Raw genomic sequence first — 17,174 nt, 5'->3', positions numbered from 1 at the left:
TGTTAGTGTTACCGTACATTGGAAATGGAACACTTGAATAGGAAATGAGATCTACTAGTAATTTTTTTATTTTGATCTTTGTTATGTATGTAATATACCTTTTGGGTGTCACTGTGCCTCCGTGGGTCACAACTGAGAATGTCACATTCAGGACAAACTGCTGAGAAATAGGGCAGGCACACCCCAAAACTGGGTGACTCTTCTTCCATAAGCTATAGCAAACCAGCAACAAAAGTAAACTTCTAGTTCACCACACTGGCTAACAAGACATCAGAAAAGCCGTTTCCTTAGGCATTCCAGTCCTGGATTCAACACCCAGACACTAGACTTAAAGATGAGTGGTTCTTTAAGACCAATTTCATCAAATAAAAGGTTCTTCTGATCCCAAAGGACCAGCTACACACCCAGGTCAATATACAACTCAGATCTTACCCAATAACCCTGCTGTTGCCAATCCCTTAGTATCTAAAATCTAAACGTTTATTTATAAAAAGAAAGAAAGGTGAGAGTTAAAATTGGTTAAAGGAATCAAATACATACAATAAATGCAAAGTTCTTGGTTCAGACTTGTAGCAGTGAAGGAATAAACTGCTGGCTTGTTAAGTCTCTGGTTGCTTCCAAATCATTGGAAGGTCCTCAGTCCTTTGTTAGAATACTCCCATTAGTATAAGTCCATAGTCCAGAGGTCTGAGCAGGAAAGAGGCAAAATGGAGATGTTTCAAGCACCTTTTATAGCTTCTCTCAAGTGAAAAGAAACCCATTGTTCTCACTGTGGAAAATGCAAAATGGTGTTTGGAGTCACATGGACATGTCACATGTCCATGCACGATTTTGCTTAGTCATAACAGAAGCCATTACCTATACTCCAGACAGAACGTTCACAGGCAAGTCCATTAAGTGTAGATAGATGTCTCCCATGGTCCATTGTGAGTTACGTGTTCCTTAATGAGCTACTTATCTTGAATAGTCCCTTTGAGCTGTGCAGGCTAAATACCTCATGAGTGTTACCCCAGGAGCAAATATATTTGAAATACAGGTGTAGAGCCAATATTCATAACTTCAAATACAAAAATGATACATGCATACAAATAGCATAAACCTATTCAGCAAATCATAACCTTTCCATAGACACCTTACTTGATATACTTTGTACAAGATTTGTTGCAATTATATAACAGTGGTAGAAATAATGATTTATATGATCATATTTTAATCAGATAACATCACATTGGGTATTAAAATTCAGATGATATAGACAAAGTAATGTGGTGTGACAGTGAGTAATGAAGGATTATATTGATATAGATAACTGTTATTAAGTAGTAGTAGTATTGTTATTTGTATTGAGGTAGTGCCTAAGGGCCCCAATCAGGATTAGATTATATTTTAAATTGATTAGAGAGTTGAAGTTGTGTCAGTGAATGAGATTGCCCAGAGACAAGGTGTAGAGGGAGCACTTCTTTTGGAATCATCACAGAAAGTGCTGATTTCCAGATGTTTACATTTCTTGAAGGGGTCAAATATTTATACAAAATTGTAAAATTTGGAAGGGTTTCAGCTGGAATCCGCTGAAACACAATTCCTTCCTTAACTCTTTTAATGAAGTATTTTTGTTCAGAAATAATTACTAACCTACTTAGCAGAAGTGTTTTGAGGTTTAAATTATTATTTGTCATGTGCTTTATGAATATAAAGTTCTATACAAGTGCTTTATTGTTACATTATTGGGAAGACAGAAAGAAAATAATTAAGACCTAATGTAAAAAGATTTTACAGAAACCGAGCTTTAAACTTTTTAAAATGCCACTAATTTATGTAAGAGCATTTTAATTGAGCAATGCTTCGTGTTTTATTAAATTCATCATGATCCTACATTTATAGTTACTAACAGACTCTCTACTTAAAAAACATTAATTCCTTATGTACTTAAAAGGATAATTCCTCACAAAACCTCATAATTAATTCAAGCACACATTATTCCTTTTCATTTGTCATATGAGAAGCTAATTAATTGATACGTTTTCCATAAGACTCTTTCGTGAATGAATTATATGAATGAATGAGCCTGCTCTGCAATGGATCAGATAAATCAACATTTCTAACTTACTTAATAAACACTCTGGCCAGATTTTGATCGCAGATACATCATGGTGAATGGGAGTAACCCACTGACTGAGAGCAGAACCTGGCCTTGAAAAGCAGCATGAGTCACATACAGAATAATAGTTTGTAATATATATTTGCTAGTTACCATCTATGTCATCTACCCAGTTGATTGATTGCGGGAGTTCCTCACCGCCCATTCTGGCCACTTTATGCGGCATAAAAGGGCTGGAGCAGTGTGAAAGAGCCCTACAAGCTTTGCATATGGCCTGGTGAGGAGTCTTCAAGCACAGGCACTATAGATGACATCCATAAGGCATATGGGGCATGCTGAAGCAGGAAGGGCATGTCAGGAGCAGGGCCTGAGCTCACAGCACTGTGGAGCTTTTGCATAGTCCTCCCACACCTCCAACAGGTCACGGAGGCTGCCATAACGTAGGCCCATAGGGAGCCTCGACAGCCCTCAGAACAGTCCAAAATTGGTAAAGCACAAAAGTGGCTTAACATCACTGAGAACATCTTGCCCGCTGGGCTGTGAGTTCTGTGCCCTCTGAGAGTCAGCACAGACTCTCACTTCTTCTGACAAGATGATTAGGTACAAAGGTGAAATCATTTTTTTCTACTGAACCAAAGAGGGGGTGAGCTGATGCTATCAATGTAGCTGTCAGAGGGAAAAACAAGTTTAAAGCTATAGCATATTTTTCCTGCAGGGAGTTCTGTGGTTCCTAATGCCATCAGTTCTTAAAAATATACAAATTAAAATTAAAAATACAAATGTATATAAATACCTTTTTAAATCTATCTATACACACACACACATATTTATTTATATTTATTTATATATACGTACATGTTTGCATATATATAATTGTTGCATGTATATTTGACAATAAAAAGCTTGAGCTGCTCCAATCTGTCTTGTATAACTGTAAACCAAATAGTTTGACAACTGAATTAAGTCATAAGACTAATAGTCACCAGTGTTAGGATTCCCACAAAGTGTCAGACATTTGTGTTTACAGATATTTTGGTTAGTCAACACATCATGTTTAATTTGGAATGCATATTAGTGGCATGTTGGGTACTATTAACTTCCACCATAATTATGTATTAATTCCTTAAACTGCAAAGTTCATTAATCTCTTATACAAAAATCTTATTCATGTATATAACTTCTGCAAGTCTTCCAAGAAGAGATTATATGAATTAATTTAGGGTTTTCTTAGAAAATAAGAATGCTTATGGCATGCTGCTTTCCTTTTCAGGAAATATACAAACATAATTGGATCATTCTGGCCTGTTTACCCAGCTTGAAAACCAATGTAAATATCAAGGCCAAACCTCTAAATCAGTGAATTAATTATGTTTAGTTATTCCTTGCTCAGGTTATAATTTAGATGGCTATATCTTCATATATGTTACTCCTGCACATCAGTGTTCTCTTTTAGTCACCTTCGCTTTACCCCACATTCTCGTCACCTGAGTGTCCAGTTAACAACACCTCCCCGCATCGGAACCGCTTGTTGTAGACCGTTGCCTATGACCAAGGCAAGCAGCAACCAAAGGAGGTGCCAATAGGCACTTGCAGGAGTGAATATTGCCCAACTACATAAAGCTGCAGAAACTGACAAGTTCATTTGTGTCACAGCGGCAGCTCAGGTTCCCTGAAGAGATTAAACAATTGTGTAAGTTATTTATAAAGCACAAACATTTCATTGAGGGCAGAAGCCAGTGTAGCCACAGGAAATGAAGCAAGCATACCATAGACAAATTGTGAACCACCTTTGCAGTCCTATTCATAGGTTTTGAAAGTTTTATCACATTCCATGGTAGCTGCCCAGAAGCTTAGTAACACTAATAATGCAGAAGATGGCATACAGCAGGTCTGACCCATATGGGTCAGTGGCTTTGGGTCCTGAAAGACATTATTTGAAGTAAACTTGACTGATGAGAGCCATAAAGATTGGCATTCGATGGTTGGTTTCAATCTTCTGCTAGAGATGGGCTAATAAAAAGCAGTTGTGGGGTTGTGATAGCTTAATGAGAAAATGAAAACTGTTAGTAAAGTTAAAGGTGCAATGTTAACATTGTGGTGCCAGAGTGTAAATAGCATGATTGCCAACCCTAAAAAATCATGAATTTGGTCCCCCAAAATCTTACAAATCATTAGATTTAGTTTTGTAAATTAATGTATTTGGGTTTCTCTTCATTCACCTTTAAGCAGGTAAGGTGCACCTGGGTCATATTTTCAAGCTCTTCTCCATAGCCATGACAGCATCAAGCTCCTGCTTTTTAAAAAATGAAACCTCACATCCTTGCATATTCACTGGACTCCAGGAGAAGGGTCTTTAAAGAAAATACTAATTTTTGTTGGAGTTATGATAAAATCATGGCAATCTTAGAGCTGTCACAAGATTCCTCAAGAACTTTTGCAGAATTTCACAACATAGAGGCATGGTCTAGTGGTATCTGTGCAAGTATACATGCTGATTGTCTTTGTGGCTGAAAGAAAACACTATAGTATAGGAATTCACTGATGGAGTCGAGAACCTCTGGCTCCAACAATGACTTTTTCTGGGACCTTGGGCAAGTCACTCTGCGTGTTTCCCAACTTGTTAATGGCAGTTAATGGTCCTCACCTACTACACAGAGGTTTTGTAAAGATTGATTAATGGCATTGTAGCGGGGCGGTCACCCTGCTTCTGCCCGGAGGGGTTAAAAGCAGCCCCGGGGGAGGGCTGTGGCTGGGGAAGGCTGAATGGAGAAGCAGCCTCAGCTGTGGCCACACCCCAATCAGGGCCCAGCTGGCCCTTATAAGAGGGCAGTGGGCCAGGAGCAGACAGTCTCTCTCTGTCTCTAGAAGGAGAAGGGCCTGGCTGCTGGGAAGCTGAACAGAGGACCTGAGGGGAGCAGGGATGGGGAATAGGGCAAGGGAACTGGGGAGCTCCCACCTGGAAAAGCCCCAGGCTGCAGCCTTGCCAAAGGCCAGAAAGGTATTAGGGTACAAGGGTGCAGCCCAGGGTAGGCAGAGGCAGCCGGTCCAAACCCCCCTTGCCTGTGATGATTGGCTTATACAGATTGCAGTCAGCCCCAGTGAAAGGGGGCTAGATGGTGACTGGCAGTAGCCACTGAGGCGAGGTGGGGATAGTGGGTGGGGGTTCCCCTGGGTGGGGAGACCCAGAGAGTGGGTGTACTGTCAGCGGGCATCACCCGAGCACAAGGGGCACTGGGTCTGGGAAGGACATGTGGGCCAGTGGCAGCGAGGCACCAGCCTGCAGAGGCGCTCCGGGTCAAAAGAGCTAATTCCCAGGAAGACCGACAGGAGGCACCGCAGGGGTGAGTCTCGCTCCGTTACAGGTATACTGATTTGAACAGACCACCAGAACTTGGTCTAAACACTTTCTCAATGATGAATTAATGATCAGATATACTTGCTGTTCCTGTGCAAAAGGGAATAAAGGGTTCACTTTTGTCCTGCTCCTCATGTCCCTGCAGTCACTGTGGAGGAGACTCTCCTTTAAAGAGAGGTTGTTCCAAACCACCTCTCTTTGCCTTGGGGTGGAGAACCCTCCTACTACATTTGGGAAGGCAGGGATTGCCCCCGGCATCCCTCCAACACACACATCTATTCTTAATTGCATTGGCAGAATCACAGGGTCATTAGACAGAACAGTTAAGGAGAATATAATAAAATAAACCCAAGCTGCTTCACAAAAGGACTCCATTCCAAAAACTACAAACAGCACAAGCTATCCAGTTTCAGCCCTTAGTCACAGATGATGGCTACTTTTTCCCTTGTGGAGTGAGTGATTCCAGCGGGAAGTGCAATGCAAGAATACACTATAGCCACACACAGCCAGGCTGCAATCTGGGCCCACCTCCTACCCCTGAACTCAGGCTGCATTTGGGTCTGCTGTATTCTTGCAGAAGCAATATATATATACCCCATCCTGGAGCCCATGCGAACTTATCTCCAGTGGCATGCTATCCACTAAAGAGAGGAGAGCTGGCAGTACCATGTAGGGGTGGGATTTCTGTCCAGCTCTCTAGCCAACCAGAGCTCTAGAGGAGCAAGAGGTCAGCTCCTTCCCTCTGCACATCCTCCAGCCATACAGTGCTCTGTGGCCAAGGCCGCTCTTCACAACACTGATACTGAGTTGTGGAATGGAAGGAGTCCACATCACACAGCACCACTAATGGGGGAAAGGAGGAGGAGGTGAAAGGGCTGTGGCCCTGCCCCTCCTTTAGACCAGAGTAGAATTCATGTTGTGGGGGAATAAACTTCTCCTCATTAAGCAGTCCAGCAAAAGGCTAGCCCAAGAAAAATTTCACCTCCCTGAGGCAGAATTCCTTCCAGACGTGTCCCAGGGCAATGTGGCATAACCACTTTCGGGCTGTGTTTTTCTTTATTCTTACTCAGGCAAAATTCCATTGGGACTAAGGTAAAAAAATGTTAAAGACTGAAAAAAAGAAAAGAATAAGGATCCCTGGATTTGTCCCAGTTGTAATTTTGTAGAGGGTGTTCCACTGACCCAGAGAAGGAAATTCACATTTTTTTCTTGGGTTTTAAAATCCCCAATTCTGTAAACCATAGGCTGGACTTATTCTAATTTGTATAAACAATGCTATTATGGTAACCCTCATGGTGTTGCTAGGGTAACCTTTTAACAATAATTAGTTCTGTTTAAATTAATTAACCTTTAATAAAACTCTGAAACTTACACTGAACATGTTCAAAGATGTAAACTTCTTGGAGAAAAGATTCATACTACATTTTGAAGCATGCCAGAGAGGTGTCTGTCTTTTTTTGTTTTGTTTTTTGGTATTATCATGTGTTTACCAAAGAATTGCAATTATTTCCATTCCTCCTATTGCCACATATTATCAGTCCATACATTTGTGAATCTCTCCACATATGTGCAATGTATTCCAGGATTTTTATATAAACAAACAAAAAATACTGTATTAGAAATCTTAGGAATAATGGGCCTGAATCAAAGCTCCTTGAATTCAGTGATCATCTTTCCATGCTCAGTTTATCCTGACCCAGCTCCCAAACATTCTACTGCCTTCAGCGCCTTCCTTGGCCATAAGAAAATGGACAGGCTCTGCCCTTTCAAGAAAAAGTTTGCTATAAGTGAACCAATTTGCACATAACACTGAAATGTTTGTGGACTTTCACTCTATTTCACCATAAAAGGGAGATGGGTTTAACCCAAAGCCCTGCACCTGAGCAGCATTAAAATGAGAGAGAGTTTGAATTCCAATCAGAATTTTGTGGCTCAAATTTGAACTAAGTTTAATATCTTTGGAGTCCATTGTATTAAAAACGAAATTGTTTATGTGTTGTTGTGAGATTATATGTAGCTTCTCCAAGGGAAGCGGTGTGCTAATGGTTACAGTCATTTTAAACTTTGCCCAGGGGAAGGTTCCCATTGTTTGCCTGATTACCTATTTACAGACTCTTCAAAGGTTCAAACTGGATTCTCTAGAGACCCGTAGATAAAGAACTGACTCTAGGATAAATAGCCGTGTGGTGAACTGACTCAGGAGCTTTTGTTCTGATCCAGCAAGCAGATAGGCCTTCCAGTCCACAGAAGGCCGCAGTGCTTAGGGAAAAGTTGAAAAGACTGACACCAACCAGATCTCTTGTAGAAATTGGGGTGGAGGTGGTGGGGGTGATCTCTGGTAAGCTTATTTGCATGTGTGTATGGTATTTTATTGATTTAATAGGTTTTTCTGTGGTGCTTTTACCTTAAAAATATGCTTGCTTGGAAAGAACTGTGTGATAATTTATAACTGTGGGCAATTACACTGTTCTTAGGGCTTGTCTTCACTACTGGGGTAAGTCAACCTAAATTACGCTACTCCAGCTATGTGAATAATGTAGCTGGAGTCAACGTAGCTTAGGTTGACTTACCCTGGTGTCTTCACTGTGCTGCATCGATGGGAGACACTCTCCAGTCGACTTCCCTTAATCTTTTCGGGGAGCTGGAATACCAGGGTTGACTGGAGAGTGCTCTGCCATCGATTTAGTGGGTCTTCACTAGACCCGCTAAATCGCCACCCACTGCATTGATTGCAGCAGCGTTGATCTCCCCGGTAGTGAAGACAAGCCCTGAGTCTCTGCAGAGAAAGCAAGCAGGCCTATTTAGGCAGACTGTCTTTTGTTGGGAATAACTTAGGGAAGTCAGGGAACTGTTTAGCCTGGAAATACCCTGTTCAGGCTGGAGAGAGAGAGACAGGCCTCTACCCAAGGAAGCCAATGGCAAGGCAGCTGGAAGCCTGAGTGTGGGACCACCAAGGGGATATATAGGTGCAGTTGCCCTGAACTGTGACAGGTGGAAAAGAGGAAGTAGGAGGAGCTCTGACTCTGCTGCTCTCTCCCCTCCCGCCATTCATGGGTCAGAGTAGCTGGCCAGGCACACAAGGGAAATAAGCTGTTCTATGATAAAGGATGAAATAACTTACTCCCCTAAGCAATGAAGGATCAAGGAAAGAATTGTGGTAGAATCACAATTAATTCTGTGGTCTCTTCCCAGGGTGATGCAGCTATATGTCCTCCCTTACTGAGGGCAAAATATAATGTCACAGTCTAGCCCTCAAGGAATGTGACCCCACATGAACCAAAACACCAACCCTGGCAAACTGAAACATATAAGCTTCACAAAACTCTAATTGTAACATACTCGTATCACTATGTTCCCAGTGAAACTGCCCTTTGGATGCTTGTTCCTGTAACTGGATTACTGAAGATGATTTTTTTTTTAACTTTTCCAACAGCACAGAAAGGAGACAAATTTTGCAATTGCTGCCAAATTACCTGGTTTTCATCTCTCATAAAATATTGGATAACTTCTGATTAAGAGCACTTTTCACATCAGGCATTTCTTTTAGTGCAGCACTGGCAATTCTCTGCAGTTAGGGGTTGTAAAAGAAAAGCAGATGGCATGGATGTCACCCAGAAAACCAATCCCATAATCGTGCTCTTTACAAAGGTCTCAGGAGAGCAGGCACCTCACTAATGAGAGCAATTAGCATCACTGAAGTAGCATGAATGTAGCTCGCATTTCTGATAAGCTCAGGGATTCATGCTTTTGAAGACATTCAGACAGGTAGAGGTCATCAGTCCCTAATGTTAATTCATCAAACAATTCAGTTCAGTGGGGTTTTCTTTTGGTTTAATGGTACCATAATAGTAACTACTGTCAAGCTAGGGGGAAAAAAGTGAAGAGGCATCTTTATCTTGTGTTGGAATCAGGAATCCTGTTTCTTCTATATTACTTTAATCCTACATAGTATGCTCAACTTCAAACTATGTTGTGGTCTCTTCTGGTGTGGTGAGAGCTATTCAAAAATGTGTGATGACACTAGAACACATGTAGTTGGAGGGATCTTGTACTGTGGAATGTTTTAATTAGCAGTGAATTTGAACATTGCTCTAGTATTTATTTTATTATTGTATCTGTATTGCTTGTTTTTTGTTATTGGATCTATTGGTGAGAAAGATGTAGGGTAGAAATTGGAGCTGCCCCTTTCAAAACAGGATGTGGAACGTGGTTGAGTGCATGTTTGCTTGCAGTGAACTGAGAGCAGTGTGTGAGAGGAGCCTGCTGAAGAAGACCCAGCCTATATAAGCTCCAAAAAGAAAAAAGAAAAAGTCAAAACTTGAATTAATTCAAGTTATTCTTCCTTATTTTTGAAGGTGCAATATATGCAGCTGAACATTCAGTATAAGCCCAGTTTTGGCTCTCATCTCTAAAACACACAAAAGCATATTGGCTTGAGAATCAATAGATTACATCTGGGTCTGAGGCTGAATTGCTTTACCATATTTGAAGCAAATTGGACAAGTGGTTCCTGAATGAGCACATACTGAAAATATAGGTGTTTCATCAAAGGCCAAATTACCTTGCTACTGTATAGCGAAAGATAAGGGAAGAGAAAGGAAGAGAGATTAAAGCAGTGCACAGGACCCAAGATAGTCACTGAAACTATTATTTTAGAAGTTCTTAAGATTCTACACTGCAATGTTTGAGTGTTGTATTGGCTCCTATAGTCCTAAAGTAGGATACCATCCATAAGGTATCATATTACTGGTGGAGACAGAGTCTTTCATTTGATCACTTCCAGGTAAAGGGATCTCAAATTCTAGATGAAACACTAGCGAGCTTTATTAATGGAAACATATTTTTCCACTACAATTGAAATTAAACAGATTAGTTCTTTGTAAATTGAGATATGTTTATTCATTATAATGTTCTCATGAGGAATTTTTTTTTACCTCTGAGTTATTGTTACATGATCTTTCAATCTTAACTTTAAGGTTAAGTTTTTTCTCTGGGAATTTACTGGATTTTTACATATTTCATGGGTTTGCAGAATATTTTGTAGTCACATCACTTCCTATAGTTAAAAGTAGGACTAAAGGGGAAATGGATGGGTGAGGGGACAGCTAATGGTATACTGATTTTTTCACATCTAGGTAACTGGTTCAACTCCAGCCTAGGTCAGTAATATGTGGTGAACAACAGATATGTTGATGTAAGGATCTGAGAGACTAGAACTCAGGTCTGCAGAGCTTAGGGTAGTTGACAGTCCACATCGTACCCAGGAGGCCATGCAGCACCACCTCCAGGGAGCACTGTGGAGATTAGGTGCCACAGGAAGTACCGCCTAAATGGTCTAGACTTACAGCACCCTCAGCCTTCTGATTATCCCATGCTCACTATGTAACCCTAGAGGGTGGCCCACGAAGTTGTCTGGGAACCCCCCACAGACTCCTGGATCGCTGCGACTCCAGATCTACCTTGTTTTCTGATCTCCAGTCTCTGACCCCAGCCTGACTCCGCCTCTTGCCTCTTGATTCCATCCTAGTAACTGTCTCTGCCTCCAGTCTCCAACCCCAGCCTTACTATGACCCTGACTTTTTGCCTATTGATCCTGGCTCTAGCAATTCCTCTGATCCATACTCTCTGACTACTGCTTGTGGCTGTCCTTGATTTGTTGACTCCAGCCCAGATGTGATGGCTAGTCCAGAGAACCTACGCCCTGGTCCCTTACAGTTGGTGATGAATGTTTGGTGACTTGTGAGAAATGAAATAATTGTCTCATTCAAGTTCCTGATTGTTGTCTGTCTCAGCAATGTGGATACCTGTCAATCAGTGCTATTTGTAGAGGTGCTGTTTTTTTTTTATTATTATTATTTTATTTTTGCAGAGAAGCTAAGGACTAAGACTGAACGACCATTTGATTGGCCTTTGATGAAACACCTCTATTTTCAGTATGTGCTCATTCAGGAACCACTTGTCCAATTTGCCTCAAATATGGTAGCATGGGGGTGCATTAGCAGTGTTGGGAAGCTTACATTGTCACATCTGTTCTGAGGATCAATAGCTGCTCTGGGAACAGAGGTCCTTCAAATCTGTCACCTTTTCTGAGAACTAAATTCACTTAGCAAAGGATGAAAAACAGGAATATAATAGAAATTCAGTTACTCTGATCTCAGCCAGATCTTGACATTTTCTTTCCACTGAGAACACAATAATTCCATCTACCTAATTCTGAACTATTTGCTGTCTTTTAGCCTGATATATAATAAAACTAAGACTTGTGCCACTAATAAATATGATGAATCTAAAATAATTTTAGCTCACAATATCTGAAAATCTAGAAACGATTTTAAGCTAAAATACATTAAAAAAAACAGTTACTAGAGCTTTTGTCCCATTCAATGGCTGTTTGGATCAATAATCTTGTTTAGACTTTTAGGTGCTATTTTCCATCAACGTTTGGATAATAAAATGACCCAACAAGAACTGCCATATTCCATTGATAAAACCTCATGAAATTGTCCTGGAATTGTTTATCTTCCACATTTCCTTTCTTTAGCATGTAAACAGAAGTTGTCTTTTCTATAATGAGTTTGTACTCCCTGTAGTTGAGATTGTTGTAGACAGGAGACAACTGAGTCCTTTTTTATTTTACAACATTTGAGATACACAGCATATCAGATTGATACCAGTATAGGAAGCTCTTGAGCTCTTTCATAATAGAACACTTCTGTATAACTCATTATATTCCCTTCTTGAAACTTTATCTAATAACTCAAACCATGCTTCATTAATTCCTAGAGTGACAGTACCACTTAACTATGACATGACTGAAGCAAACTAGCTGTAGTTGGCAGTCTTGTTTACAGATGTCTACCCCTTAGTAACTGAGTGGATGAATCCAGATTAGTGTCTCAGGGTATATTTCTGTATAGAATACCATAAGGATCTGGTTATCTTCCTTTGTTTTCTTGAGCATATTTCTGAGTGCTTGAAAATAAGTATCAGTAATCTCTGTGGTGATTTCAGGACAGGATCTCCTTTTATCTGATTCCACGTCCAGATAGCCTTTAAGAACGTGTCATAGCATTTATTTCCTCATGCTCTATGGAATTTAATTTTTCACGTTAAGAATATATATAATATATGGACTATATATAATTATCTCCTCACGAACAGCTCAGTAATGATAACCCCAGGATGATATATTTCTCTTTGCCTCTGTTAGGGTGACCAGACAGCAAGTGTGAAAAATCGGGACAGGGGGTGGGGAGTAATAGGCACCTATAGAAGAAAATGCCTCAAATATTGGGACTGTCCCTATAAAATAGGGACATCTGGTCACCCTAGCCTCTGTGCAGGTATCATTCTATCAACTGAGAGATTTGCAGCCTCACACCGTTCTTCTATCAGCCGCTGTATTGTATAAGTAGGAAACTGCTAAGGTTTCAGAAACTGTGTGCACTTGTGCTTCTGTGTCATGGTCAAGATCAAAGTCTGATAAACAAGCCCTAAATATGGTAATGCCTCTTCTAGAGCTAAAAGTCAAGATATCCAAATGTCACTAGTGCTTTTGGGTGACTCAAATTTTGGGTTACCAACTTTTGAGATACATTCCTACAGGCAAGCCCCTTCCAACAGTTTTTTTTTTTTACATGGTGATCTCCTACCAGAATTTAGGGACAACCAAAGAAGGGACTAAACCCTAGAGAATCCAGCCCAGTGCATGACTGGCAAGGACTCTGGGGGCCTGATTCTCATGCACCGTAAAATATACTTTTCCTCCCAAGGACACTTTTACAATGCTACAGTAGAGTCAAGGGGCCTTAGTGTAAACTAGAGGGCTGCTTCCGCAGGCAGAGCTCACTGCATGCACCAGTGGCTCCTTGCCTCCCTTCTTTCCTCCCAAGTTCCCTGTGTGCCACCCTTCCATCTCTCTCTATTTCATGGGCTCCTGCAACTTCTCAAATCCTTCCCTCATGCCAGGGGTTCTGTCTCCCTCATTTCCCATCTCCTAGGCCAGGGGCTCTGTGCCCCCAATTTCCCCCCTCATATCTGGGTCCATCATTCTCCCCCACAAGAGGTTCTGTGTACCCCCTCATTCCCCTCCATGATCCCCTTTTCCACCATGGTAGTGGCTTTATGTCCCCCCATTCTTTCCTCTCACATACCTGAGTAACACATTCTCCCCTGCCAGGGATTCTGTGTACCCCCCCTTCACCATAGTGTGGGGTGTGTTTGCCCCCAACTTCCCCCCTCCACCACATAGCAGGGGCTTTGTTTCCCCCATATCGCCCTTCCCCCACTCTCCCTGCTTGCCAGGAGTTCTATGTGCGTCTCCATTCCCCCATTTTCTCTTCCATGACAGGGGCTCTGTATGTCCCCATTCTCCTTCCTCCCCATGCCAGAATCCCCCAGTTTCCCTCCCCCATGCCAGGGACTCTAGGTACACCCCCATTTCCCCCCACTGTTCTTATTTGTTTTCTTTCTCTCCGGGAGAGAAGACATTTAGGGTGTCAATATCGTTAAGCTATTTTGGAATGAGGCAGAGAGGTGAGTTGCGGGTATTGTTATGCTGGGTCAACTAAATGCCTCCGTATGTTGTTTTTATAAAATTTATTTTCACCAAAATCAATAGAGTTCTGATCTTTGTTGCCTAGAACTTTCCCTGAAATTTTGGAATTGATTGGATGTGATGCTAAAAAGTGATCATATTGCACATTATTGGGGGGCGGGGGGAATGAGTTCTCCTGCTATGGAACGGTGGTATAGTAAAATATAAACTGTCCTGGAAAACCTTTCACACCACGTACATACAGAAGAGAAGTGCCAAAAAGAGGATAGCTATTTAGAAATGTGGTCACCCTTTTTAGCGAACTCAGAGGAGAAGGGCTCCCCAGCCAGAAATCAGAATCTTTAGCCAGGTTCATGGAATACTAACCTGATCTTGAATAAGTATGTTATAACAATGTAATATGTTAGCATTCTATTATAACTTTGCCTTCATAAAAAGTCCATTTCCTCCCCCCCCCCCGCCCAAAAATTAAAAGTTACAGTATTACAGACAATACAAAAATGTCATCAAATTCAGTGGAAGGCCTTGCTTCACTCAGCCAGTAAGAATTTGGCCTTGGTAGCTTAGTCATGCTGTGAGAATATTAATGTACTGCAGAAAAGGAACAATGAAGCTCACAGTGGCTAGATATAAGGCGCTCACAATGACCAAAAACATAATGGTGAGTAGGTTCAAAATTATGAAGTAAATACATTTTCCTTCATGCATTTTAGCATTGCTTAGCCCATAATATTTTCTGTTATGTAGTGTAAAACTTTGCTTTTGAGGAACCCTGCACAGTAAATCCCAGGCTATGTTTGCTCCAACCGCTAGCTATAATAACAGCTCATGTTTGTGCTGAGGCTTTAAAGACATCTGTCACAAACTGAATGCCAGCTGCTTGTGATGTAGATAACATTGCTCAAATTATTGGCTGACCTGTTTTTCAAAGTCTGCCTGATAGCAGAAGTAATTGTGGGGCAGTGCAGTTATCAGGAAGTCCTTTGATTATATTTTAAGGATTTTTCCCTTATCAGATATACATTTCCAGAACAGCCCCAGGTTGAGTACAGCAAACAAATTGCACTGTACCCAGCTATTTTAGCAGCCAAGTTTTTAAATCTGAATATGAGCTTGTGAAAGTGTCAGGATACAAGAATGATTCAAACTGGTTTTGAACTAAATTTTATAAGTTTCGTTTACCAAGAGTTTTTATTACTTTGTGATCTAGTAGAGTTGCATTAGATATTTAAGCTGAGGCCTCTAACTACCAAAGATTTATGAACCACAGACCTGAAATCTAACTTTCTAAGCAGTTTTAATTATCACCCTATAGTAAATGGAATTATAGTCTAAAATTTTAATTGGTTCTGAGTGAGCTGTGCGATGTCCCCTTCTCTATGATAGGCAGCACACAATTCATGTGGGCATGTAGGCATCTGAAAGAGCTGCCAGGAAAGATCGATCTTCCAAGTAGGTTGGATGGCTATGCCCTTCATTCCAGAAAGAATGAGGATGTTGAGTGATGGCATCACTTTGTGGTGCTAAGCTTTTGGGGATGGCCACCATGATCCAGCATTTAAGTGAATGTATACTGGTAGCTGAAATGGCTTTATGTATCAGTTCCCTACAGAACTGAACAATAATTCCAGTGTGGAACCTGAACTTCCACATCTGTGTTCTTCCTTATCCATGGATTAAGAGGGAAAGAAAGGGAATCTTTATATGAACATGCACCATGTATATTTTCCAACCCTTTGGAGGCCCAGTCATTCGCTTCTATGTGGAAGCCATCAGGAGAGGGCTACAAAAGAGACAATCTCTATAAGATTCTGCAGATTTCTCCTCAGACACTGTATGATTTGCCCAACCTATGGAACTATCCACAGGGATAGCCCATAAAGCCTGTGGATACTGTGGGATCTGCACAGATCCTAGGGCACAAGCAAGAGGCCAGGAACACGTGCAAAGATTCTCTGTGCCTCTCCACCAGTTTTGAGCCCCCCATCACCATCCCTACTTGCAATATTGCTACAATAGTGCTGCACTGACAGGAATCTCTCAGCCAATGAGTGCCCAGATACCAGCCTTTAAGGAGGATCCCCATTGTGGAGGGGTAATTACAGGATCATGACAGAGCAGAGAACCTGTACTCTACCACCTAGCGGGAGAAATAAGGGGAGGATGATGCAATATTGCACTGTTCTTGATATCATTCCTTGCCGCACTACTCCACCCTGCTCCTACCCCCCTCCCACACCCTGACACACACCAATCGCAGGACACTCTGAAAGCACTTCATGGAGACTAGGGCAAAGGGATATTTTAACATGCAGGCAGCTGATCTCTCTTTTCTCTGCAGGATGGGAAGATTCTTCTCTTTCAGAATGAGGTGGTGTAAATGGGACCTGGGTTAGGAAGGTTAGAACTAGGGCTGTCGATTAATCACAGTTAACTCATGCGATTAACTCAAAAAAATTAACTGTGATTAATTGCACTGTAACAATAGAATACCAATTGAAATATATTAAATAGTTTTGGATGTTTTTCTACATTTACAAATATATTGATTTCTATTACAACACAGTACACAAACTGTACAGTGCTCACTTTATATTATTTTTGTTACAAATATTTGTAGTTTAAAAATAATAAAAGAAATAGTATTTCTTAATTCACCTCATACAAGTACTGTAATGCAGTCTCTATCGTGAAAGTGTAACTTACAAATGTAGATTTTTTTGTTACATTGCACTCAAAAACAAAACAATGTTAAACTTTAGAGCCTACAAGTCCACTCAGTCCTACTTCTTGTTCAGCCAATCGCTAAGACAAACAAGTTCGTTTACATTTATGGGAGATAATGCTGCCTGCTTCTTATTTACAATGTCACCTGAAAGTAAGAACAGGCGTTCACATGGCACTTTTGTAGCCAGCATTGCAAGATATTTACGTGCCAGATGTGCTAAAGATTCATATGCACCTTCATGTTTCAGCCACCATTCTAGAGGACATGGTTCCATGCTGATGATGGTTGTTAAAAAAATAGAGCGTTAATTAAATTTGTGACCGAACTCCTTGGGGGAGAATTGTATGTCCCTTGCTCTGTTTTACCCACATTCTGCCATATATTTCATGTTATAGTAGTCTTGGATGATGACCCAGCACATGTTGTTTAATTTATG

The sequence above is a fragment of the Terrapene carolina genome, unplaced genomic scaffold (genome assembly GCF_002925995.2).
Source record: "Terrapene carolina triunguis isolate 2854851 unplaced genomic scaffold, T_m_triunguis-2.0 Scaffold247, whole genome shotgun sequence".
Taxonomy (NCBI): Eukaryota; Metazoa; Chordata; order Testudines; family Emydidae; genus Terrapene; species Terrapene triunguis.
The sequence above is the reverse complement of the archived record's forward strand: the minus strand, read 5'-3'. Positions refer to the sequence as shown.